This window comes from Colletes latitarsis, chromosome 14 (assembly GCF_051014445.1).
Source record: "Colletes latitarsis isolate SP2378_abdomen chromosome 14, iyColLati1, whole genome shotgun sequence".
Classification (NCBI taxonomy): Eukaryota; Metazoa; Arthropoda; class Insecta; order Hymenoptera; family Colletidae; genus Colletes; species Colletes latitarsis.
The window spans coordinates 8,247,265-8,273,564 of NC_135147.1; positions in this window are offsets into that span (position 1 = coordinate 8,247,265).

Below are 26,300 nucleotides of genomic sequence, written 5' to 3' on the forward strand. Positions count from 1 at the left end.
AAGCAGTGAGTAGGTAAGCAAGCACTAGCTAGTAAGCAAGTAGTAAGCTAGAAAGCAAGCAGTAAGCTAGTGAGTCGGCTGTGAGCTAGTAAGCCAGGAGGAATGTAGTAAGGAAGCAGTATGCTAGTTGCATGCAGTATGCTAGTAAGCAAGCAGTAAGCTAGTAACAAAGCAGTAAGTTAGTAAAAAAGAAGTAAGCTAGTAAGCAAGCAGATACCTAGTAAGGAATCAGTGAGCTAGTAAGCGAGGAGGAAACTAGTAAGCAAGGAGTAAGCTAGTAAGCTAGCAGTAAGCTAGTAAGCATGCAGTAAGCTTGTAAGCAAGCAGTGAGCTAATAAGCAAGCAGAGAGCTAGTAAGCAAGAAGGAAGCTGGTAAGCAAGCATTGAGTTAGTAAGCGGGGAGGTTGCTAGCAAGGATGCAGTTATATAGTGAGCAAGCTTTAAGCTAGTAAGCAACAAGTATGCTAGTAAGCAAGAAGTAAGCAAGTAAGCAAGCGCTAAGTTAATATGCAAGCTGTGAGGTAGTAAGCGTGGAGGAAACTGGTAAGCAAGGTGTTAGCTAGTAAGCAAGCAGTAAGCTAGTAAGTGTTGTAAATAATGATTTTTCTCAACATCATATTCATAGTTTATCTGGCTATCCGAGCCGCCATCTCACAGTGTACAATGTCACGGCTGTAAGACAATTGAATTAAGCAGTCAGTCGTGCTAGAACTCTTGTAGAATAAGGACTATGTTATAATTTTGTAAAATCTAATTTTAAGAACCATATTATAATAAAATACTTAACCAAATTACAACATGGTAGCAGAGCGTGGTTGGAAACTCTGGTTCGAAATTTTTTGTTGAAAACTCTGTTTAAAATTCAGGTTGGTTGTTGTTCAAACATTCTCAAAAGAATAGTCAATATAATGAGTGTTCGTTACTAGATGAATATAGATAGTGTGCCCAAAATATAAGTGGAAAATAATTCCACAACTGTTAAAGTTGCGGGCAAAGAATATATAGCAACAACTAAATAAGTGCAATTGATCGATTCATATGGATCTAAGTGAGAGCACATGGCGATTTTGAGTTTAGACACGGAAGGTTAAACACATGCTTTCTAGATTGGAAGAAATCTTTGAAAATCCACTAGCCGGACAAAAAGAAGGGAAAAAGTTGTTTGATCAAGTAAAATGCGATGATTTTGTATTAAGCAAAAAAAATTCAAAAACTGCATTAGAAGAAATTTCTTGAAAATAACCAAAAGTGTGTTACGTTTGAAAAGTGAGATTGAGTGCAATTCAAATAATAAAGAGCTAGGAATCATGGCTAAGCAAGCAAAAATTGATGACATTAGTATTCCAGTATTCGATGGAGCAAATTTTAAAAGTTGGAAGTTCAGACTGCTGACTCTATTAGAATATAAAGAGTGCGACGTGCAAGCAAAGAGAGAAAGAAATGCAGACGAGAATGAAGCAACTTGGAAGAAAAGTGAGCTAAAAGCAAAAGCCATATTGATAAGTGCAGTGTCAGACAAACAATTAGAGTATATTAGTGAGTGCGCTACAACATTTGAAATGTTATCTAAACTAGAGAGTATATACTCTGCCAAATCCACATCACTTCAAATTATAAACAGAGGGAAGCTAGAAGAAGTCAAGTTAAAAAATTATGGCAATGTAGAAGATTTCTTCGTGGATTTTGAGAAGGCCTGCAATGAGTTCAAATCAGCTGGTGGACAGCTGAGCGAAGAAGAAAAGTTAAGACACCTGATTAAAGCTCTACCTCCTAGTTATAGTTACATAGGAGACTTTATTGATCTAGTCAAAGAAGACCAAAGGACAGTTGAATACGTCAAGTCCAAGATAAAGGAGAAGAACCTGTCAAAGAATGACAGCGAGAGAAAACCAAACGTAAGCACGTTCAACTCTAGAAAGAGAGAAGGCTACGATGACTGTGAAACTGGACATCCTCAGAAGAACCATTGGAAAACACAACAGAGCTACAGAGGTAGAGGGGCTCAACGCTATTTAGGCAGAGGAACTCAGCGGAGCCAGCGAGAATCATCGCGAAGACGAAGCCGAGGACGAGGAACTTCACAACAAGGACGAGGTCGAAGCAGCTCATATGGATACTATCAAGGAGCTGGACCATTCAGCGAGGATGCTCGTGATAGTGTCTGTACAGACCACATTGTAAATAGCGATAAATATTTTTGTAAACATGTAGTTTTAAGAAATCCTGTAAGTGTTAAGCTGCCAGATGGCAAATGCGTTGAAGCGACAAAACTAGGCACTATTGATACAATATTTGAAAACTATTATGAAGAAACTAAAGTCAAATTAACAAACGTGTATTATGTCGAAGGAATAAAAAAGAATTTGCTTAGTTTTTCAAAAATAACCGAAAATAGCACTATAATAGCTAAAAACGGAACTGCCAAAATATATAATATAAATAGAAAGTTAATAGCAGTAGCTAACAAAGTTAATGGTTTATATACAATGAAAAGTGTTTTAATAGAAAATGAAATCAAAAGTGTGCATGCGAATACAGCAAAAATCACTGAAAAGGAAAAATGGCATAGGGCTTTATGTGATGTAAATTTTCAATACCTTAGTAAACTTGTAAATTCTAAATTAGTAGAAGGTTTACCAACAAAATTAGAAAATGATTTACTTACTTGTGCAAATTGTATTGAAAGTAAAATGTCAAAAGTTCCATTTAAAAATGATAGATCTAAAGCAAGTGAAATAATAGAATTGATTCACACGGACGTAAATGGTCCTCACCGAACCATAGGTTATGGCGGTGAAAAATATTTCTTAACATTCATAGATTATTACAGTAAATGTACAAAGATATATTGTATAAGAAGTAAATCCGAAACAGCCAATTGTTTCAGAGAATTTGTCAATTTAGTCGAAAATAGATTCAACAAAAGAATAAAGAAACTAAGATGTGATAACGGGAAAGAATACTTAAATAAGGAAATTTATAATTTTGCGAGAGACAAGGGTATTGAAATTTTACCGTGCCCACCATATGTTCATGAACTAAATGGTGTGGCTGAGAGATATAATAGATCCGCAATGGATATGGGCAGGTGTTTAGCTAAAGAAGCCAATATAAATCGTAGATATTGGCCAGAGATTATGAAAACGGTCGCTTATCTAAAGAATCGGACTATCGCAAATACGAATGAAAATAAAACGCCCTTCGAAATTTTCTTTGGAAAAAAACCAAGTATTAAGCATATTAAAATATATGGCAGTCGGGTCTTTGTAAAAATTCCTGAAGAATTAAGAAAAAATAAATGGGACGATAAAGCGAAAGTAGGCGTACTTGTAGGTTATGACGAAAATAGCTATAGAGTACTTGTAAGTAACAGAGTCATAAATGCAAGGCATGTAAGAGTAATTGAGGATAGTAAAGAGCTTATATGCTTACAAAAATCTGTAGAAAACAAAGATTCAGATTATGATGAGGAAAACACATTAAGTTTAAAATTAGAAAATGAATCAAATACTAGTATTGATAGTGATAATGAAGCGACTTCAAGTAATGATGATAATAGTGATAATGTTTTTGATGATAACTCAAATTCACAAAATAAAAATAAGGCACCAATACAAAGAAAAAGATCAAACAGAATAGTTAAACCCATTGAGAGATTTGGTAACCCCGTTGCTCATTTTATTTATGTTAACTATGTGAATGCAAACGTACCAAGTACATTTGAGGAGGCAATTAACTCCAAAGAGTCGAAAAATTGGCAAAAAGCTATGAACTCAGAGATAGAAAGTTTGAAAAAAAATAAAACTTGGTTTGTTGTAGACAAACCCAAAGATAAAAAGGTAATTGATGTTAAATGGGTATACAAAAAGAAGAATGATAATACATATAAAGCTAGATTAGTTGTCAGAGGTTTCCAACAACAAGAACATTTAGAAAACGTATATTCACCAGTCGGCAGAATGCAGACCTTGAAAGTCCTGTTAAGTTATTGTTGTGCGAATAATTTGTACATTGATCAGATGGATGTGGAAACTGCCTTCTTGAACGGCAAAGTAAAATCAGAAATTTATATTAATGAACCGACAGGTTATGAAACAGGTCACAACAAGGTTTGCAAACTGCAAAAGGCTCTATATGGCCTTAGAGAAAGTCCCAGAGCATGGTACAACTGTTTTAACCAGTGTGTAAAAAAGTTGAACTTTATAAGAAGTAATTATGATTACTGCTTATACGTAAATAATACGAGCAAAGATTCAATATATATTCTAGTGTTTGTTGATGATCTTCTAATATGTTGCAAAAATAAAAATAAAATCGATGAAGTGAAAGCGAGTTTGATGCAAAATTTTTCCATGAAAGATTTAGGAAAAGTTAAGGCATATAGGAATAAATATTGACTATAGTGATCATCGAAAAATAATGTCATTAAGCCAAACAAAATACATTGAATCTTTGGCTGTAAAATACAATCTAGATAACGTAAAACTGTATGATACTCCTATGGAGAGCAATTTAAAATTAGATCAAGCAAACGAAATCGATGAAACAATTAAATACAGATATTTAATTGGTGAATTTCTATACATAAGTACAGGTACGAAACCAGATATCTCATACAGCATAAATTATTTAAGTAGATTTCAAGGTTGTTACAATGCCACGCATTTTAAATATGCATTAAGAGTTTTAAAATACCTGTATAAGACTAAAGACTTGCAACTAACATATTCTGATGACAATTTAAAGACTGATAGTTTAATTTGTATGGTAGATTCTGATTATGCTGGTGACAACTTAGATAGAAAATCTACAACAGGCTATGTTATAAGCTTGTATGGAAATGTAGTGTATTGGAAAACTCGTAAACAAAATAGTGTTACTAAGTGTTCCACTTTTGCCGAATATGTTGCCTTATCTGAAGCCGTAACCGAAATTCTATTTCTAAGAAATCTTTTGAGTGAATCTTTCAATTTGTAAATTACAGAACCTATCAAAGTATACGAAGATAATTCCGGCGCGATAGCTATAGGCAAATTTGGCAACTATACAAAGAACTCAAAGCATATTGAAGTACAATATCATTTTATTAATGAGAACTATGGAAAAGGTATAATAGACATTGTAAAAATTGATTCAGATTCAAATCAAGCAGATAAACTTACAAAAAGTTTAAATAAAGTGAAGTTTGTCAAGAATAGAGAATCGTTCCCTCAGGGGCTGCCAGCCTTTCAGCTGCAGTACGGGCTTAACGAACCTGGGGTACCCGAGTCATACACACACCGTAAGCCTCCTGTTGGTCGTCACAACGACCCATTCACAATTCCCTATTGGTTTTGTGAATGGAACGTGACGGCAGGAGGAACGGGGGTCTTGGCTTAACCGCCTGGGCCATGAGTATGGCGACTCTATAAAATCGCCCTCCAATCCTAAGCTATGGTGCGCGGCGATGGGATGCATGGTTGGGGGAGAAGGCCCAATCCCAAGCGACCACCTCCGGGGAACCTGCCGAACCCCCGGAGTATATAGGCTTACCCGGGTAAGGCGGCTCTGCCCGGGCGGACCTTTTCTTCCGACCTGCTCGTGGGAATATTATGGAGTTCAATATTAAAACGGGGATGGGACGGGGTAAGTCAGAGGGGGAGGACGAAGGCGGTGTTGGGACTGGAGTGACGGCGCTCGCGCCGCCTCCAGCACCTGGCCCGGCTTCGTGGAAGGTGGAGGAGGACGACGAGACTGCGTCAGTCTCGTCCTTCTCCTCCACCAGGAGCTTCATAGGCTCTAAGAGGAAGAGGGCGGGGCAGGCCGTCGTCGAGGTGGGCGGGTCGATGAGCCCGTCGGTGAGGCTGAGTTGCCTCAGGGACGAGGTGACCGAGGAGATATCGGAGAGGATCTCCTCGTCCCTGAGGCGGGTGGAGAAAGTCGCCGCTGCCTGCGCCTTTAAGGGGCAGAAAAGCGGTGGCGCGGAGGCCCTGAAGGCCGCGGCGGAGGAAATGAGGGAGGCGGCGCGGGAGCTCAGAGGGCGGAACGCCCGTCTGCAGCTCCTGTTGGAGGAGGAGCGACAGGGGAGGAGGAGGGCAGAGGCGCTGTGGAACAGCGCGGCCCTCCCTCCCATCCTCCCTCCTCCTCCACCGCCGCGTCCCTCGGCGGAGGTAAATAAGCGGAGTGCGGCGGCAGTGGTGCGGGGCACCGCGGGCCCCTCCACCCGCACTCCGCCCGTGAAGAAGTCCCCGTCCTCCTCAGAAGACGATCTTCTGAGGAGGATTGGGGACATGATTGATGGCAAGCTGGCCGCCTTCCGGGAGGAGCTCCTCGCCGGAAGAGCGGTCAGCAGGAAGGCGGTGCCTCCCCGACCTGTTCCGGTACAGTCGGGGAAGGCAAAGAAGGGCGGAGTGAAGGCTCCGCCCAGCGTTGCGGCACCAGGGCCCCGGGTCGCGACCCCCAAGGGGGGTGGTGTACCCGTGGTCGCGGTGGTCGCGTCCTCCACGGCACCCTCCCAAGGGGGGGTGGCGTGGAGTGAGGTGGTGGGGCGGAAGGCGAAGCGGGCGGCAAGGAAGGCCTCGCAACCGCAGCCTCCGCCTCCGCCGCCGGCGGCCAAGGTAAAGGCCGCGAAGGTCGGGAAGGCACGACCAGGTCGTCCCCCAAAAACGGCAGCGGTGACGCTGACCGTTGCGCAGGGGGGCGACCTGACCCTCGCGGAGGCGATGCGGCTCGCCAGGGAGAATATCTCCCTGGAAGAGCTGGGCATCGCCTCCGTGAGGGCGAAGAGGGCCGTGACCGGGGGTCTCTTGCTGGAGATCCCCGGTGCAGAAGGCGGCGCGAAGGCGGATCGTCTCGCCCAGAGGCTCCGGGAGCAGCTGGGCGAGCGAGGTGTCCGGGTCGCCCGGCCAACGAAGCGCACGGAGATGCGCGTTTGTGGGCTGGACGACTCGGTCAGCGCACAGGATGTGTCCCGTGCCCTTGCGAGGGCGGGGGACTGTCCTGTGGAGGACCTGCGGATCGGAGAGATCCGCAGGTCGCCCTCCGGCCTCGGGTCGGTGTGGGCCCGGTGCCCCCTCTCCGCCGCCCGTAAGGTGGCGGAATCCGGGAGGGTGTTGGTGGGGTGGGTTTCGGCGCGAGTGGAAATCCTCGCGCCGCGCCCGCTCCAGTGTCACCGCTGCCTCGAATTGGGGCACGTGAGGCAGTGGTGCACCTCGCCGGTGGACCGCAGCGGTCAGTGTTACCGCTGCGGTGCCAAAGAGCACCGTGCGAGCCAGTGCTCGGCGGCCCCCCACTGCCCGCTGTGTGCGGACATGGGGAGGCCAGCCGATCACAGGGTGGGGAGCAAGAAGTGCTCCCCCCCCTCCCGGAAGGAGAGGAAGAGGCGGGCTGCACCGGCTCCGGTGCCGAGGGCGGTGGCATCGTCCTCCATGGAGGTGGACGGTGCTACGGGGACGGACGGCCGGGAGGAGGCTGGCGCGGCCATTAATTAATGCCGCCCCGCCTCCTCCTCCAGGCCAACCTCAACCACTGCCGCGCGGCACAGGACTTGATGTCCCAAGTCCTCGCGGAGTGGGGGGTTGGCCTGGCGGTCGCCGCCGAGCCGTACCGCGTCCCTGATCACCCTCATTGGGTGGGCGACGCGGACGGCTTGGTGGCGACGGTATGGGGAGGGGGCGACGGGTCCCCACCGTTCTCCTTGTTGGAGCGCGGTCGGGGATTCGTCGCCGTGGACTGGGGGGGAGTCGCTGTGGTGGGGTGCTACATTTCGCCCCGTAGCGGTCACGCTGCGTTCGAGCTGTACTTGGCCGAGGTCGCGGCATGCGTGCAGCGCTACGCGGCCCGGCCGGTGCTGGTCCTGGGGGATTTTAATGCCAAGTCGGTGGCTTGGGGATCCCCCAGGACCTCCGTTCGCGGCGGGATCCTGGGCGATTGGGCGGCGGGGCTCGACCTCCGGGTATTGAACCGGGGGTCGGAGCACACATGCGTGCGGCGATATGGGGGGTCCATCGTGGATGTTGGATTCGCGACCCCCAACGCCGTGCGCATGGTGTCGGGTTGGCACGTGGTCGCGGGGGCAGAGACACTCTCCGATCACCGGTACATCCGGATGGAGGTCTCTGCCGCCGCGAGTGCATCCCGACACGGCCGCCTGCGTGGCACCCCACCACGCCGCTGGGCGCTTCGGCGCCTGGACAAGGACGCCCTGATGGCAGCTGCCCTCGCTGCAACTTGGCCGCAGGGAGCGGCCGAGTTGCCGAGCATAGAGGAGGAGGTCGCCCGGCTCGGAGCATTGGTCGCGGGTATTTGCGACGCGGCGATGCCTCGGGTCGGGCGGGCTTCTCCTCGCCGGGCGGTGTACTGGTGGTCGGACGCGATCGCGGAGTTGCGAGTCGCGACTGTCCGCGCCCGACGCCAGTACACCCGCGCGCGCCGTCGTCAACGTACAGGCGACGGCGTGGCGCGAGCGAGGGCAGCTGATGACCTGTATGGAGCATACCGCGTGGCGCGGGTTGCTCTGCAGGTCGCCATCAAACGGGCCAAGACCCAGGCATGGAAGGAGCTCCTCCAGACCCTTGATGACGATCCATGGGGGCGCCCATATAAGATGGTGCTGAATAAGCTCCGCCCGTGGGCGCCCCCCGTCACCGAGGGTCTTGACCCCCGGCTGCTGGAGGACGTGGTCAATACACTCTTCCCAATTGGGGAGGGGGGACCGCGTCCTCCGGCGGCGGCGGCTGTCCCAGTGGAGTGGACGGCCGAGCTGGGGGTCACGCAGGAGGAGCTGGCAGCGGCCATCAGATGGCTCGGGGTTCGTAACACGGCCCCGGGTCCGGATGGTGTGCCCGGCCGGGTTTGGGTCTTGACCCAGGGCGTCCTTGGGGCCGACCTCAGGCGGTTGTTCGACCGCTGCCTGAGGGACGGGCGATTCCCCCCCAGTTGGAAGGTGGCGAGGATGGTCCTCCTCCGGAAGGAGGGTCGCCCCGCGGAGTCTCCCTCCGCATACCGGCCCATTTGTCTCCTCGACGAGGTGGGCAAGCTCTTCGAGCGTGTGATTGCTGCCCGCCTCGTCGAGCACCTGTCGCGGGGTGATCCCGGTCTGGCCGACTGCCAGTTCGGTTTCCGGGGGGGCCGATCGACTATCGACGCGATAGGTCGTGTGAGGGCCCTCTCGGAGGCGGCCGTCTCCCGGGGAGGGGTGGCATTGGCAATATCCTTGGATATTGCCAATGCCTTTAACACCCTCCCCTGGGAAGAGATAAGGAGGGGGCTCGAATATCATCGAGTCCCCCCTTGTCTCAGGGCGGTCGTCGGGGATTATCTCCGCGGCAGGTGGATCGAGTATCCGGGCCGGAATGGTGATATGCGGAGGGAGGTGTACTGCGGTGTTCCGCAGGGGTCGGTCCTCGGGCCACTCCTGTGGAACATCGCGTACGACTCGGTGTTGCGGGCCGGCCTCCCCGACGGCGTCAGCACGGTGTGTTATGCGGATGACACACTGGTGCTGGCCGTCGGGGCGCACTGGGGGAGGGCCATGCGTCGCGCGGAGGAGGGGTCGCAACGCGTCGTCGACCGGATCAGGGGGATGGGGATGACGGTGGCGGTCCATAAGACCGAGGTGATTGCGTTTCATTCTCCTCGGCAGGATCCGCCACCCCCTCTGATTCGGGTGGGTGGGGCTGACATCGAGGTGAAACCCCAGATCAGGTATCTGGGGCTGATCCTCGATAGCCACTGGCGTTTCGAGAAGCATTTCCGCTGCCTGGTCCCCCGGTTGGAAAGGATGGTTGCGGCTCTGGGCCGGATCCTGCCCAACCTGGGGGGCCCGGCGGGCCGAGTTCGTCGCCTCTATGTGGCAATGGTCCAGTCGGTGGCCCTATACGGGGCCCCCGTCTGGGCGGACGACCTGGCTGCCTCCCGGCGCAGCATGACTATGCTGCGTCGGGTGCAGAGGCGCATGGCGCTCAGGGTCGTCCGCGGGTATCGGACCATGTCACATGAGGCGGCGACGGTTCTAGCGGGGATGCCGCCCATGGACCTGCTCGCGCGGTCGCACGCGGTGATGTACCGGCACCGCGTCGACCGTCGCGCGGGGGTGGGGGTGGTCCCGGGCGGGCAGGAACCTGCTTGGGGCGATTTGAAGCGCCAGGCCCGGCAGTCCGTGTTGCTCGCGTGGCAGGAGCGGCTGGCTCTGCCAACCGCGGGGCACCGGACTGTCGGGGCTGTTCGGCCGCTCCTGAAGGAGTGGCTGGACAGAGGCCATGGCAGCCTCACCTACCGGATGGCACAGGTATTTTCCGGGCATGGCAGCTTCGGAAGATGCCTGTGCCGGATAGGGAAGGAGCCGACGGCGCGTTGCTGCCACTGCGACGCTGAGCAGGACACGGCGGATCATACCCTGGAGGTATGCCCCGCGTGGGAGGGGGAGCGCCGTGTCCTGGTCGGCGTCGTCGGGCGGGATGTCTCGCTGCCGGGCGTGGTGCGCGCCATGCTCGGCAGCGAGGAGAAGTGGAGGGCCGTGGCCTCCTTCTGCGAGAACGTAATGTTGCAGAAGGAGGCCGCGGGGAGGGAGCGCGAGCTTCAGCGGCGCGCTGAAGCTCGCGCTCGTGCGGTGGCCCGAGGTCGTCGCCCGGTCGCGAGGCGTCGCGGGCGGCCGCCTCGGCGTAGCGGATGACCTAGGCTGGGAGGGGGGTCCTGAGGGGACCCTCCTCCCGCCAGGCGGCGGGTCGGACCGGTTGGGGGTAGGAGTGCCTCCCCCTACCGGTCCAACGCAAGGGGAGGCACCCTCGGTGGTCTGGTGCGGCCATGAACGCCCGGCCGCCGAGGGGTGGAAACGGGGTCGCGGGCGGTTGCGAGTTGGGGCTCGCAGCCGCCACTAAACGCGGCCCCGGGACGGATAGCGGCGGGATGGAGTGGCCCCGTCCCGCCGCTATGAGGCAGTGTGTCTACTGGGGGGACCGATTGTCCCCCCGGGGGTTGGGCGCGAAAGCGCGGGCACGGGGAGGATACCGGAAGAATGCTTCGAGCGATTCCCGGTATCCTCCCAAAGCGTGCCGAAGGGTCACCGTGGGATTTTTAGTGGGTAGGTCCCGCGCCTGTCGTTGTACGGGCGCGGGGAATCCCACACACCCCTCCCACCTCTCCCCAAGGAGGTGGGAGGGAGTCTTTCGAAGATTTTCCCCACGACAAAAAAAAAAAAAAAAAAAAAAAGAATAGAGAATCGTTAAGCTTAATTAGAGCTGTTTAAAACAATAGTAAACAAAATTCTTTACAAGAAAATAAATACAAAGTTAAGAACACAAGTGACCAATCAAATAAGAGTCACTGTACAACTAAAGCTAATATCAAATTTTACAATATGATGTTGAAAAATCAAGGAGGCGTGTTGTAAATAATGATTTATCTCAACATCATATTCATAGTTTAGCTGGCTATCCGAGGCGCCATCTCACAGTGTACAATGTCACGGTTGTAAGACAATTGAATTAAGCAGTCAGTCGTGCTAGAACTCTTGTAGAATAAGGACTATGTCATAATTTTGTAAAACCTAATTTTAAGAACCATATTATAATAAAATACTTAATCAAATTACAACAGTAAGTAACCGGTATGATATTAAGGAGTCAGTTACCTGGTATGAAAGCTGTTAGCTAGTGTGGTATCAAGCAAGCAGTATGCTAGTAGGGAAGCAGTGAGCTAGTAAACGAGCAGGGAGTCAGTAACAAAGCAGTAATCTAGTAAACAAGCACTATGCTGGTAAGAGAACTGTTAGCCAGTAAGCAAGTAGTAAGCTAGTAAGCATGCAGTAACCTGGTATGCATGCAGTGAGCTAGCAAGCAGTAAACTAGTAAGCAGGCAGTAAGCTAGTAAGCAAGGCGTAAGCTAGTAAGCAAGGAGTAAGCCACTTAGCAAACAATAAGCTTCTAAGCAAGCAGCAGGCTAGTCAGAAAGCTGCTAGCTAATAAGAAAGCAGTGTGCTGTTAAGCAAGCTGGAAGCTAGGAAGCTAGCAGCAAGCCAGAATGCAACAACGGAGCTAGTAAGCGAGCAGTGAGCTAGTAAGCGATCAGTGAGGTAGCGAGCAAGCAGTAAGCTAGTAAGGAAGCAGTATTCTAGTGAGCAAGCAGTAAGCTAGTAAGAAACTGGTTTGCTATTAAGCTAGCAGTAAGCTGGTAGGCAAGCAGTAAGCTCGTATGCAAGAAGTTAGCTCGTAGGCAAGCAGTGAGCTAGTAAGCATGCCGTAACTTAGGAAGAAAGCAGGAATGTTGTAAGAAAGCAGTTAGGTTGTAAGCAAGCAGTCAGCAAGTAAGCAAGCAGCCGGCGGCTCAGAAAGTAGTTGGCTAGTATGAGTGCAGTATGCGAGCAAGCAAGCTGTAAGCTAGAAAGCAAGCAGCAAGCTAGTAAACAAGTAGTAGGCAAGAAAGCAAGCATGAGGATAGTATGAAAGCAATTAGCTAGTAAGCAAGCAGTAAGCTAGTAAGCAAGCAGTATGCTAGTAAGCAGGCAGTAAGATACTAAACAAACAGTAAGCTAGAAAGCAAACAGTAAGCTAGTTTGCATCCAGTAAGCTACTAAGAGAGTACTGAGCTAGTAAGCAAGCAGTAAGCTTGTAGGCAAGCTGTAAGCTAGTAAGTAAGAAGAAAGCTTGTAGGCAATCTGTAAGCCAGTAAGTCAGCAGTAAGCTAATAACAAAGCAGTAAGTTAGTAACAAAGCAGTAAGTTAGCGACAAAGCAGTAAGTTAGTTACAATGCAGTTAGGTAGTAAGCAAGCAGTAAGCTACTAAGCAAACAGGAAACTTGTAAGCAAGCAGCAGGATAGGCTGAAAGCTGCCAGCTAGTTTGAAAGCAGTATCCTAGTAGGCGAGCTGTAAGCTAGAAAACAAGCAGCATGCTGGTATGCAAGCAGTAACTTAGTAAGTAAGCAGTAAGCTGGTAAGCAAGGAGTGAGCTAGCGAGCTAGTAGGAAGCAACGAAGCAACCGGTAAGCTAGTAAGCAAGATGTAAACTAGTAAGCAAGCAGTAAGCCACAAAGCTAACAGTGATCTTGTAAGCAAGCAGCAGGCTATTCAGAAAGCTGCAAGCTAGTATGAAAGCAGTATGCTAGTAAGTAAGCTGGAAGCTAGAAAGCAAGCAGCAAGCTAGATTGCATGCAGTAAACTTGAAAGCAAGCAGCAGGCTAGTACGCAGGCAGTAAGGCTGCAAGCAACAAGTAAGCCAGTAAGCAAGCAGCAGGCTTGTATGAAAGCCACTAGCTTGAAAGAGAGCAGTGTGCTAGTAGGCTCGCAGTAAGCTAGAAAGCAAGCAGCAAACATGTATGATAACAGTTAGCTAGTAAAAAAGCAGTATGCTAGTAAGCATGCAGTAAGCTAGAAAGCGCGCCGCAAGCTAGTAAGCAAGCAGTAAGCCAGAAAGCACGGAGCAGGCTAGTAAGAAAGTAGTTAGCTGGTATGCAAGCAGTAAGCTAGTAAGCAAGCTGTAAGCTACTAAGCAAGCAGTGAGCTAGTATGCGCGCAGGGAGATAGTCAGGAAGCAGTATGATTGTATGCAAGCAGAAAGCCAGTAAGCAACAAGTAGGGTAGTAAACAAGCAGCTGGCCAGTAAGGAAGCAGTTAGCTCGTAAGAAAGCAGTGTTCTACTAAGCAAGGTGTATGCTAGTAAGCATGCAGTGAGCTTGTAATAAAGCAGTCAGCTAGAAAGGTAGCAGTCAGCTAGAAAGCATGCAGCAGGCTAGTAAGAAAGCAGTTAGCTACTCAGGAAGCCGTATGTTAGTATGAAAGCAGTTTGCTATTAAGCAACCAGTGAGCTAGTGAGCAACCAGCAGGCTAGTAAGAAAGCAGGAAGCTGAAAGCATGCAGCAGGCTAGCAAGAGAGCTGTTACGTATTGAGCAAGCAGTAAGCTAGTTAGCAAGCAGTAAGCAAGAAAGCAAGGAGCAGGCTAGAAGGAGAGCAGTTAGCTATTAAGCAAGAAGCAGGCCAGAAGGAAAGCAGATAGCTATTAAGGAAGCAGTAAGCTTGTAACCAAGCAGTAAGCTAGTAAGCTACATGTAAGCCAGTAAGCAAACAGCGGGCTAGTATGGAAGCCATTAGCTAGCACGAAAGCAATATGATAGTAACGCAGGAGTGTGCTACTAAGCAAGCAGTCAGCTAGAAAGCAAGCAGCAGGCTAGTAAGGCATCGTTTAGCTATTAAGCAAGCAGTATGCCACTAAGCAAGCAAAAAGCCAGATAGCAAGCACAGAGATAGTAAGCGAGCAGGGATCTCATATGGAAGCAGTTGCTAGTAAGCAAGCTGTAAGCTAGTGAGCAAGCAGTAAACTAGTAAGCATGCAGTGAGCTAGTAACAAAGCAGTAAGGTCCTAACGAAACTGTAAGCTAGTAAGCAAGCACGAAACTAGTAGGGAAGCATTCCGCAAGTAAGAAAGCAGCAAGTTAGTAGGAAAGCAGTAAGTTAAGAGGAAAGCAGGAATGCATTAAGGAAGCAGTCAGGTAGTAAGTAAGGAGTAAGCTAGTAAGCAACCAGTACGCTAGTGAGCAAGCAGTGGGCTAGTAACCAAGCAGGAAGCTAGCAAGCAAGCTGTAATATAGACCCCAACCAATGAGCTAGTAAGCAAGCGGGAAGTTAGTAACGGTGCAGTATGCTAGTATGCAACCAGTGAGCTAGTACGCGAGGAGGAAGCTAGAAAGGAAGCAGTATGCTTGTAAGCAAGGAGTAAGCTAGTAAGCAAAATGTAGGTTAGTAAGCAAGTAGCAGGCTAGTCAGAAAGCAGTTAGCCAGTAGGAAAGCAGTAAGCTAGTAAGCAAGCAGTAAGCTTGTAAGCAACCAGTAAGCTGGTAAGAAAGCAGGTAGCTACTAAGGAAGTGGTAAGCTAGAATGCAAGGAGTAAGCTAGTAACAAGCATTAAGTTAGTAACAAAGCAGTAAGTTTGTAACAAAGCAGTAAGGTAGTAAGCAAGCGGGTGGCTAGTAAGAAAGCAGTAAGTTAGGATGAAAGCAGGAATGTAGTAAGAAAGCAGTTTGGTAGTAACCAAGCAGTAAGCTACTAAGCAAGCAGTAAGCTAGAAAGTAAGCAGCATGCTGTTGAGCAAACAGTAAGCTAGAAAGCAACCAGCAGGCTAGTAACCAAGCTGTAAGCGAGTGAGCTTGCAGTAAGATAGTAAGCAAGTAGTAAGCTTGTAAGCAGTCAGTAAGCTTGTAAGCAAGCAGTGTGCTAGTAAGCGAGCGGTGGGCTAGTCAGCGAGCAGGGAGCTAGTAACAAAGCAGTGATCTAGTAATCAAGCAGTACTCTAGCAAGAATGCAGATAGCTAGTTAGTAAGTAGTAAGCTTGGGAACGAGCAGGAAGCTAGTAACAAGGCAGTAGTCTAGTAAGTAAGCAGCAGGCTAGTCAGAAGGCAGTTAGCTAGTAAGAACGCAGTATGCCAATAAGCATGCGGTAAGCTAGAAAGCAAGCAGCAGGCTAGTCAGAAAGCAGTATGCTAGTAAGCAAGCAGTAATCAAAAAAGCAAGCAACGAGCTAGTAAGCTAGCAGTAAGCTAGCAAGCAAGCAGTAGGCTAGTAAGAACGCAGTAAGCGAGTAAGTTAGCAGTAGGCTAGCAAGCAAGCAGTAAGCTAGTGTGCAAGCAGTGAGCTAGTAAGCGAGGAGTATCTAGTAAGGATGCAGTATTGTTCCGTTTCGTCGAACGGAGAGTTCCACTGATAGTAGCGGGCATGCGCGCGTGCTCACGGGCGATCGTGCTCGCGATTCGGCAAAATTCGGAATTTTTCGGGTCAAGCTTGAGCGAGCCGGATCGCGGTACGCGATCGCCGTTCAGATTCAATACCAATACCAAACAATTAAGTGCGAGCGGTGTGACCTTCAAAATTAACTTCAAATCGCTTGTTTTACCGAACTCTCACACTTCTTTGTGACGGGATTCATCAACTATAACCATTTACGCCTGAATTTATTGTTTCTGTTAATCCGGTGAAGTTGTGTGCTTTATAAAGTTACAACTTGTTAAGAGTTCATTCTTCATTCTTCAAACCTCGCCGTCCAGTCCTTAAGAAAAAGGGGCGAATCAGCTCTCATTCCAAACAGAACATTTTGGTCCTTCGAGCCGCATTGGAGTCGAGGAAGAGGCCGATCTAAATCGAAAATGAACTCAATTGAAGAATTGCTGCACTAGCAATCGCAAACGATGCGTTCGATCGAACGCGCCCTTACCAATTTTAAAAAACTGGGTCAGGCAAAAATGACGGTCGCCGTTACGCAAAACCGCATGGCGATGATCAAGGAAACCTTCGCACAATGCCAGGGTTTGGACGCAAAAATCACAGCCATGGCCGATCATAAAAAAGGCCACCTACACCTACTTCGTGGAAGACCTATTGGCAACATGCGAAGAGAAATATCAGAAGACATTGGACTTCATGGCGGAAGTCCTCATGGGGGTGTCTCCTCCACCGGATCCAGCAGCGGCCAACGGTCAGAATTTGAACGTCGCTCCGCAACATCCGACGGCCCATCTACCCAGGACTAACTTTCCCACGTTCGAGGGTGCATTTGAACATTGGGAAAGTTTCCGTGACCGCTTCACCTCCATGGTCATCGACAACCAGTCCTTGTCCAACGTGGAACGCCTCCATTTCTTGCACGCGTCGTTGAAGGGCGAAGCGAGCCTCGCAGTGAGTCACCTACCGGTCACAGTCCATAATTTTGAAGTCGCGTGGAAAATAATAACGTCTCGTTACGAAAACAAGCACCGACTTATATCCACCCATTTGAATGTGTTGTTTACATTACCGACCGTTGTGTCCGAGATTCAATTTGAACTGCGGGCGTTGCGTGACAAACTTAATATGTCGATCGAAATGCTACGAAACCTTGACAGGTCAGTCGACCATTGGAGCGACATTTTCGTTTTTCTTGGTACACAAAAGTTAGATCGCGCGACGCGGAAGGCGTGGGAGTTTAATCTGGGTGACACGACCGTGTTTCGCACGTACCGCGAATTCGACGCGTTTTTAGAAAAAAGAATTCGCGCTTTAGAAGCGATGCCGGTCACTAAACGCGACAAACCGAGCGAACCAGAAAAACCAAAATCGATTTTGCCGAAAACCTTCCACGCGCATTCAACCGCTACTAGCAAAATTTCGTGCGCATTGTGTAAACAAAATCATCCCATTTATCAATGTTCCGAGTTTTTGGGAAAATCCCATTCCAAGCGCTATCAATTAATCAAGCAACAAAACCGGTGCAATTGCTTTTCCGTCGGCCATTCCACTGCACTGTGTAAGAATCCGCACTGTTGTAAGGAGTACCATCAAAGGCATCACACGTTGTTGCATTTCCCGGTAAACAAAAATTCCTCGGTCACAGCGTCAAGGGCTGGTTCTTCGATATCTAAAGACCAAATCGAAATTAGTTCAAATTTAGCGTCGAATTCACCGTTATTGTAACTGTTCTCCTTTCAACAGAGCGGGTTCAGGTGCATTTTCCTCAAGGCAGATGCGTTACTGCAAGAGCCCTTCTCGACCAAGGGTCAGCAGCGACCCTCATTACCGAAAATTTAGCGCAACTGCTCCGTTTAAAACGAACATCGCAATACACGCGAATTAGTGGAATTGGCGAGAAACACTCTTTCGCACATCAAGTAGCGTCTATATCAATTACATCTGCGGACCAGAACGAGCCTGCATATTCGACGACCGCAATTATAATGCAAACATTGACCAGGTATGTCCCATCTCGCCAGAAACAAAACGTTACATGGCCTTACCTTGCAGGGCTAAATCCGGCGGACAAGGATCCTATGAGCTCCAACCCTATTGACATTATTATTGGAGCGGATTTATACGGGCAGCTATTAGCCCAAGGCGTCATTCGAGGCTCAGGGTGTGTCCCGACCGCGCAAAGCACGGTCTTGGGCTGGATCCTGTCCGGTCCCATCCAAATTCCCGGCCCCGATGACGTCCACATCCACCATTTGTCCGTCCTCGAACACCTTGATCACAATCTGCGCCGCTTCTGGGAAGTCGAGTAGCTCCCAACTCCCGCGATTTTGACACCTGACGAACAAAATTGCGAACGTCATTTCGCTGAAATTCATTCGCGAACCTCAGAAGGCCCTTACACTGTCCGATTGCCGTTTCGAGACGACCAACCGATTCATCTCGGAGCTTCCAGATCGAGAGCGCTTAGCAGTTTGCGATCTCAAGAGAATCGCCTAAAACGAGACCCCAATTCCCAACGCGAATATCAGGAATTTCTTTCGGAATACCAGTTTCTTGGGCACATGCGAAAGGTGGATCCACCGTCGCCCATAGCACCTCCAAATGCTTATTACATTCCGCACCATCCTGTTATTTGCAAAACTAGTCAAACGACGCGTCTCCGCGTTGTTTTCAACGCTTCCAGTCGCACTTCAAATGGCAAATCCCTTAATCAATATTTGCACAGTGGGCCAAAATTCCAACAGGACCTGATCGCAATCCTGATTCGCTGTCGTCAATTCCAATACGTCTACGCGGCCGACATCGAAAAAATGTATCGGCAGATCCTCGTTCACCCTCACGACATCGATTTTCAGCGCATCCTTCGGCGCGAGTCTCCTTCTGCTCCGATTGACGAATACCAGCTGCTCACGTTAACATATGGCACAACTCCAGCGCCATATCTCGCTCTCAGAGTGTTGATACAATTAATCGAGGATGAAGGTTCCTCCTACCCGGACGCAGTGCAAGTTTTAAGCTATCAAGCGTACGTTGACGACTTCCTCTTCGAATGTGACGACCTCACGTCACTGCGCCTGATCCGCAACCAGACGATCCTATTGGTTCAAAAGGGAGGCTTTTCGTTACGCAAATGGACGAGCAACGACAGCCGGCTGTTGTCCGACATCGACGAGGCCAATCACGGTTTAGCCGTCAGTACATTCCTTCAAGTCGACGAAAATATTTCAGTGCTGGGCCTAACGTGGAACTCTGTCACAGACCAGTTTTAGTTCCATGCATTGACTTCACGCAATCAAATTACCACCAAGCGCGAAATGCTTTCTTCAATCGCCAAATTATTTGATCCTATGGGCTGGGTCGCTCCATTTGTCGTACTAGCCAAAATTCTCCTCCAGCAACTCTGGTCCTTGAAGTGCGACTGGGATGATACAGATCCGCCAGACTATCTTCAAGAATGGCGCTTATTTTGTTCCGAATTTGCCGAGTTCCATTCACTCACCATTCCTCGGAAAACCTCGCTAAGTGTCTTCACCACTCAAAGCCTTCACGGCTTTTCGGACGCTTCAACAAAGGCATATGCTGCGGTGGTCTATCTCCGAAGTGTTCTCGAGGATGGGACAGTCAGTTCGGCCCTTCTAATGGCGAAAACTCGCGTTGCTCCGGTAAAAACGGTCAGCGTCCCTCGATTGGAGCTATGCGCTGCCCTACTCCTTGCTCGATTGATCAAGTTCATTCAGACGTCCCTGATGAACAGGCCAATGGATTGTCACTGTTGGACGGATTCTCAAATCACGTTAACGTGGGTGAATCAATCAACTTCGCGGTGGAAAACGTTCGTGGCGAACCGCGTTGCCAAGAGTCAAACACTTGTGCCCCAATCAAGCTGGCATCACGTCCCGACAGATGACAATCCAGCGGACTGTGCTTCCCGTGGAATCTCATTATCCGAGTTAAAATCTCACCAATTATGGTGGTCAGGACCACAGTGGCTTCGAAAGAATCCCCAGGAGTGGCCCCATTCAGGTTACGTCACTGCTCCGGATGCTTCCGAGGAGGAAAGGCGTCAAACCATCAAAATCCTGACCGCTACCGCAGCTCCCTGGGAATTAGAACAACGATATTCCTCGTGGCCAAAACTTCTCCGAGTCATCGCATATGTTAAGCGTTTCATCGACAATCTCCGAACGCAAGCGAGACAAAGGGATCCACTCACCCAACCCATTCCGTCACCCAAGGCGTCTCTCTCAATTTTGAGTCCCAATGAGATTCACTGGGCCGAAATGTTTTGGGTGCGGCGCATCCAATCGGAGATATTCCCGGTAGAAATGAATGCTCTCTGCAAAACTCACCCGGTGTCGAAATCGAGCCCTCGGAAATCCTTGAACCCCTTCCTCGATTCGGACGGCTTGATTCGCGCAAGAGGCCGCCTGTCAAACGCTCGATTATTTGTAAAAGCCAAGACACCGATTATTTTAAAAGCTCATCCACTCCTAACACTCCTCATTACAAGCACTCATCGTCAACTCCTTCACGCCGGCCTCCAACTCACTCTCGCCTATCTTCGGAACCATTACTGGATCATCCGAGCGCGAACGACCATCCGAGCTGTCCTTTATCGGTGTGTAGCATGCACTCGTGAAAGGGCTGCCATTCCGCAGGAGCTCATGGGGTCCTTGCCGGCTCCGCGTGTTGAACAAGTAGAACGGCCATTCACTCACACCGGGGTCGACTATGCACGGCCGATTCAAGCCCGGACAACACCAGGCCGGGGTCATAAGTCTGCCAAAGCATACATTGCGATCTTTGTTTGCTTGACAATTAAGGTGGTCTATATTGAGCTCGTAAGTGATTATAGTTCACAGGCCTTCATAGCAGCTTTCCATCGGTTTGTATCTCGACGCGGCCTCCCAACCGCTATGTACTCCGATAACGGCACTACATTTCATGGCGTGAACCGCGAATTAGCTTTAGCCCACCAATCCGTCACGAGAGATCCAAATTTTAACAATTTCCTAGCGTCAAAAGGAATTTCATGGCATTTCTTACCTCCAAATGCACCGTACTTTGGAGGACTCTGGGAAGCTGCTGTGAAAAGCCTCAAATATCACCTGAAACGTACTATCGGGTCCCACACTCTAATCTTCGAGGAACTAGCAACGCTGCTCTGTCGGGTCGAAGCGTGTCTTAACTTCACGCCTCTTGGAAGCACGTCGGACAGCCTCGAGGAGTACTCGGTCTTAACACCGGGCCATGTCCTGATTGGGTCCCCTCTCGTGGCTCCACCTGAGCCCAGCGTCCTTAACATACAAGAAAACCGATTATCTCGCTGGCAACTTCTACAGAGACTCACGGAAAAATTGTGGAAATCGTGGCAGCAGGACTACTTACTCGCGCTTTCCCAGCGCCTGAAATCGCGCACAGTCCAAAACATCGCCAAAAAGGGCCAACTTGTCCTGCTCCGCAATTCGAACCTCCCGCTGTGTAAATGGGATCTCGGTCGCATCGACGACTGCCATCCGGGAAGCGCCGGTCTCGTCCGCGTCGTCTCTATTAAAACCGCACAATCCACGTATAAACAACCACTCGCGAAAGTGTGCTTTCTTCCCGTTTCGATTCACGCGGACAAGACGAACGAAACGGCTCTAAATTAAGCGTAATGGTTCTGTACCTTAGATGTAAGCCTATATAGATTTAAGTTAGATTGTAATGTACTTGCACTTACTGCGTCGTCATGTGCACACTCATGTCCACACCAGTACATGTCGTCACTCACTACGATCTTACTGCGTACTACGATTGTTCAATCAGTTCATTCAACAGGGGGGCGGTGTGTTCCGTTTCGACGAACGGAAAGTTCCACTGACGGTAGCGAGCATGCGCGCGAGCTCACGGGCGATCGCGCTCGCGATTCGGCAAAATTCGAAAATTTTCGGGTCACGCTCGACCGAACCGAATCGGGGTGCGCGATCGCCGTTCAGATTCAAAACCAATAGCAAACAATTAACTGCGAACGGTGTGACCTTCAAAATTAACTTCAAATCGCTTGTTTTAACGAACTCTCACAGTTCTTTGTGACGGGATTTATCAACTATAACCATTTACGCCACAATTTATTGTTTCTGTTAATCCGCTGAAGTTCTGTGCTTTATAAAGTTACAACATGTTAAGAGTTCATTCTTCATTCTCAAAACCTCGCCGTCCAGTCCTTTACAAAAAAGGGCGAAACAGCTCTCATTCCAAACAGAACAAGTATGCTAGAAAGCTAGCAGTGATCTAGTAAGCATACAATAAGCTAGAATGCAAGGAGAAGGCTAGTAAGTGAGCAGAAGCTAATAGCAAGCAGTAAGCTAGTGAACAAGCAGTAAGCTAGTAAGCAAGCAGCGAGCTAGTAAGCTAGCAGGAATCTAGTAAGGAAGTAGCCTGCTATTAAGCAAGCCTTAAGCTCGTAAGAAACAGGTAAGCTAGTGAGCAATCAGTTGGCTAGTAAGCAAGCAATTAGCTAGTAAGAAAGCAGTATGCTAGTAAGCAAGCAGTAAGCTCGAAAGCAAGCAGCATGCTAGTAAGCACGCATTCAGCTAGTAAGGGAGCAGGGAGCTAGTAAGGAAGCAAGCTGTTAGTAAGCATGCAGTAAGCTAGTAAGCAACAAGAAAGCTGGTAAGCAAGCAGCTGGCTAGTAAGAAAGCAATTAGCTAATAAGGAAGCAATATGCTAGTAAGCAAGCAGTAAGCTAGTAAGAAAGCAGTTAGCTAGTAAGAAAGCAGTATGCCAGTAACCAAGCAGTAAGCTCGAAACCAAGCAGGAATCTAGTAAGCACGCAGTCAGCTAGTAAGAGAGCAGGGAGCTAGTAAGAAAGCAGTATGCTAGTAGGCAAGCAGTAAGCTAGAAAATAACAAGTAAGCTAAGAAGAAAGCAGTGAGCTAGCAAGCGAGGTGAAACCTAGAAAGCAAGCACTGAGCTAGTAAGCGAGCAGGAAGCTAGTAAGGAAGCAGCCTCCTAGTAGGCAAGGAGTAAGCTATGACGCAACCAGTAAGCTAGTAAGCAAACAGGAAACAGGTAAGGAAGCTGTATGCTAGACAGCAAGCAGCGGGCTAGTAAGCAAGCAGTAAGCGAGTAAGAAAGCAGGTAGCTAGTAAGGAAGTAGTAAACTACTAAGCAAGCGGTAATCTAGTGAGCAAGCAGTAAGCGCGTAAGCATGCAGTGAGCTAGCAAGCGAGGAGGAAGGTAGTAAGGAAGCAGTAAGCTACTAAGCAAGCAGTGAGCTAGTAAGCAAGCAGGAAGCTAGTAAGGAAGCAGCAAGCTAGAACGCAGGCAGCGGGCTAGTAAGAAAGCAGTAAGCGAATAAACTAGCAACATGCTAGTAAGCACGCAGTGAGCTAGTAAGCAAGCTGTTATCCAGTAAGCAAGGAGTAAGCTAGTAAGGAAGCACTAAGCTAGAAAGCTAGCAGCAGGCTAGTAAGCAAGCAGTAAGCGTGTAAGCTAGCTGTAAGCTAGTAAGCAAGTAGTAAGCTAGTAAGCAAGCAGTGAGCTAGCAAGCCAGCAGCTGGCTAGTAAGAAAGCAGTATGTTAGGAAGAAAGCAGGAATCTAGTAAGAAAGCAGCTAGATAGTAAGCAATTAGTGAGCTGGAAAGCAAGCTGTGAGCTGGAAAGCAAACAGTAAGCGAGTAAGCTAGCAGTAAGCTAGTAAGCAAGCAGTAATCTAGTAAGCAAACAGTGAGCTAGAAAGCAAGCAGCAAGCTAGCAAGCAAGCATTAAGCTAGTAAACAAGAAGTGAGCTAGTAAGCAAGCAGTTAGCTATTGAGCATGCAGTAAACTAGTAAGCAAGCAGTAAGCTAGTAAGCCAGCTGTAAGCTAGTAAGGAAGCAGCATCTTAGCAAGCAAGCAGTAAGCTGGAAAGCAAGCATCAAGCTAGTAGGCATGCAGTGAGCTAGTAAGAAAGCAGTATGCTAGTAAGCAAGCAGTAAGCTAGAATGCAAGCAGCAAGCGAGTAAGCTAGCAGTAGGCTAGCAAGCGTGCAGGGACCTATTAAGGGGGCAGAATTCTAGTAAGCATGCAGTAACCTAGTTAGCAACCAGTAAGCTAGTTAGGGAGCAGGAAGCTAGTAAGGAAGCAGTATGCTAGAAAGCAAGCAGCGGGCTAGTATGCAAGCAGTAAGCTAGTAAGCGAGCAGGGACCTAGTAACGAAGCAGTATTGTTACGGTAATTTAAGAAAAAGGAGAATTCCGATAAAAAGTAAGTTTATTTAGACTGCCCCGTTAATACAATCGCTCGCTATCGGTTTTGTGAAGGAAGTGCCGAATATTGGGAAATCGTCACGCGCTCGTCGCGCTCTGAATCGTATTGCCCCACTCCTTGGAAGAATTCGCGCGCGAAATTAGAATGTTTCTGGACCCTTTCTTCTCTCAACAATTATGCTTGTAAGCAAGCAGTAAGCTAGTAAGCGAGCAGGGACCTAGTAGGGAAGCATTATGCTTGTAAGCAAGCAGTAAGCTAGTAAGGAAGCAGTATTGTTAGAAGCTAAGGGTTCTAACCGGGGTCCGGACAAGGGAAATACTAGGGTAAGTGAATGATAAGTTTTTATTATTTGTATTTTTCGCTTGTCGCTCTGCGACAAGCATTTTATTATGAAATGAATTTAACAAAAAATAAAAAACGTAAGAAAATATAAAATTAGAAAAAAAAAGAATAATTATATTTTTTTGTATGGCCGTTGGGCGCCGCAGAGCGACAAGCATTTTATTATGAAATGAATTTAACAAAAAATAAACAACGTAAGAAAATATAAAATTAGAAAAAAAAAGAATAATTATATTTTTTTGTATGGCCGTTGGGGCTGCACCGTTCTGGCCCCTGGTGGGATGGACCTTGGTTGCTGTAGCAATGGTTCGTTCAAATTAAATACGTGCGTACACGTATCGTAAACACACGCTCGTCAGCTGTTCGCCTCGATCTCCTTGCGACTATCGGTGCGCTGGGAGCGGGAGATCAGCTGTCGTTTAACGTGGATCAGTGGACTGTAAATTTGTACTTGTTCGCTGATAATTATTTATTGAAATTATCAGTGAGGCTTTTTTTTTTTTTTTTTTTTTTTGTCGTGGGGAAAATCTTCGAAAGACTCCCTCCCACCTCCTTGGGGAGAGGTGGGAGGGGTGTGTGGGATTCCCCGCGCCCGTACAACGACAGGCGCGGGACCTACCCACTAAAAACCCCACGGTGACCCTTCGGCACGCTTTGGGAGGATACCGGGAATCGCTCGAAGCATTCTTCCGGTATCCTCCCCGTGCCCGCGCTTTCGCGCCCATCCCCCGGGGGGACAATCGGTCCCCCCAGTAGACACACTGCCTCATAGCGGCGGGACGGGGCCACTCCATCCCGCCGCTATCCGTCCCGGGGCCGCGTTTAGTGGCGGCTGCGAGCCCCAACTCGCAACCGCCCGCGACCCCGTTTCCACCCCTCGGCGGCCGGGCGTTCATGGCCGCACCAGACCGCCGAGGGTGCCTCCCCTTGCGTCGGACCGGTAGGGGGAGGCACTCCTACCCCCAACCGGTCCGACCCGGCGCCTCCTGGCGGGAGGAAGGTCCCCTCAGGACCCCCCTCCCAGCCTAGGTCATCCGCCACGCCGAGGCGGCCGCCCGCGACGCCTCGCGACCGGGCGACGACCTCGGGCCACCGCACGAGCGCGAGCTTCAGCGCGCCCCCTCCCCGCGGCCTCCTTCTGCAACATTACGTTCTCGCAGAAGGAGGCCACGGCCCTCCACTTCTCCTCGCTGCCGAGCATGGCGCGCACCACGCCCGGCAGCGAGACATCCCGCCCGACGACGCCGACCAGGACACGGCGCTCCCCCTCCCACGCGGGGCATACCTCCAGGGTATGATCCGCCGTGTCCTGCTCAGCGTCGCAGTGGCAGCAACGCGCCGTCGGCTCCTTCCCTATCCGGCACAGGTATCTTCCGAAGCTGCCATGCCCGGAAAATACCTGTGCCATCCGGTAGGTGAGGCTGCCATGGCCTCTGTCCAGCCACTCCTTCAGGAGTGGCCGAACCGCCCCGACAGTCCGGTGCCCCGCGTTTGGCAAAGCGAGCCGCTGCTGCCACGCGAGCAACACGGACTGCCGGGCCTGGCGCTTCAAATCGCCCCAAGCAGGTTCCTGCCCGCCCGGGACCGCCCCCACCCCCGCGCGACGGTCGACGCGGTGCCGGTACATCACCGCGTGCGACCGCGCGAGCAGGTCCATGGGCGGCATCCCCGCTAGAACCGTCGCCGCCTCATGTGACATGGTCCGATACCCGCGGACGACCCTGAGCGCCATGCGCCTCTGCACCCGACGCAGCATAGTCATGCTGCGCCGGGAGGCAGCCAGGTCGTCCGCCCAGACGGGGGCCCCGTATAGGGCCACCGACTGGACCATTGCCACATAGAGCCGACGAACTCGGCCCGCCGGGCCCCCCAGGTTGGGCAGGATCCGGCCCAGAGCCGCAACCATCCTTTCCAACCGGGGGACCAGGCAGCGGAAATGCTCCTCGAAACGCCAGTGGCTATCGAGGATCAGCCCTAGATACCTGATCTGGGGCTTCACCTCGATGTCAGCCCCACCCACCCGGATCAGAGGGGGTGGCGG